Genomic DNA, 901 nt, shown 5'->3' with positions numbered 1-901 from the left:
GACACACAGTGATGGACTAAAGTATCCACCTCACTTGCAAACTCCACGTGTTTTAATTGCCTTCATGATAGTAGCTTTTGATTCCAGTTTTAAATGTCACTGCTGGTCAGGGTTGGCAAGAAGCTTTTTTTTCATCCTGGTTATTTCTGAAGTCATTCAAGATTTGTAATCTGAACACTCCTACTCAGAGTAAATATAAAATAAACAGATAAGGCCTAAGTCAGGACAGAGCCAGGCCAAAAAGAAATCCTTATCAATGTTATATTGCTGCAGCCATCCTGACTTCCAACTTTTAGAAAGTTTTTATAGAGCAATAGGCAGTCTGTCATCATTTCTGAAATTCAGTCAGTCACCGAGTCAACAAATATGTATGTGACAGACACTTTCCGAAGGCACACAGTGGACAGGGCAGGCGAGGACCCTGCTCTCAGGGTGCTTACATTCTGGACAGATGGGTAGAGGCACTTTAGATTGAGCGGTGTGGAAAATATGAAGGTAACTAATATCTTTATTACCCAAGATAATTTAAGGTGCTGATAAGTGTTATTATAAAGAAAAATATATCACAACATCCTGAGAGCAGGTATTTTAGCTCTCTGGTGGTTCTGGAACCCCTTCTCTAGAGAAGATATTAGAGATGATGTCTGTATTTTACAAAGTACTTGTTCATGTGACCAGCTGGAAGCAGAGCATTCCAGGTAAAGGGAATAAAAAATAAGAAACAAATGATGAGAACATTTATATTTCATCAAAATATGAACTGCAGAGGTTCAATGTTATTTTTGATTTTTGAAATGTCTTAAAAGTAGATTGATGTAGTGTTTTAAGGTGTGCTGTCTAAGCAAAGTATTTAATAAGTGTTTAATAAGTTCAGAAAAAGACAGGAGAGTCATCTGTGGGC

Source organism: Myotis lucifugus, unplaced genomic scaffold (assembly GCF_000147115.1).
Source record: "Myotis lucifugus unplaced genomic scaffold, Myoluc2.0 scaffold_27, whole genome shotgun sequence".
Taxonomy (NCBI): domain Eukaryota; kingdom Metazoa; phylum Chordata; class Mammalia; order Chiroptera; family Vespertilionidae; genus Myotis; species Myotis lucifugus.
Note: the sequence above shows the minus strand (reverse complement) of the source record.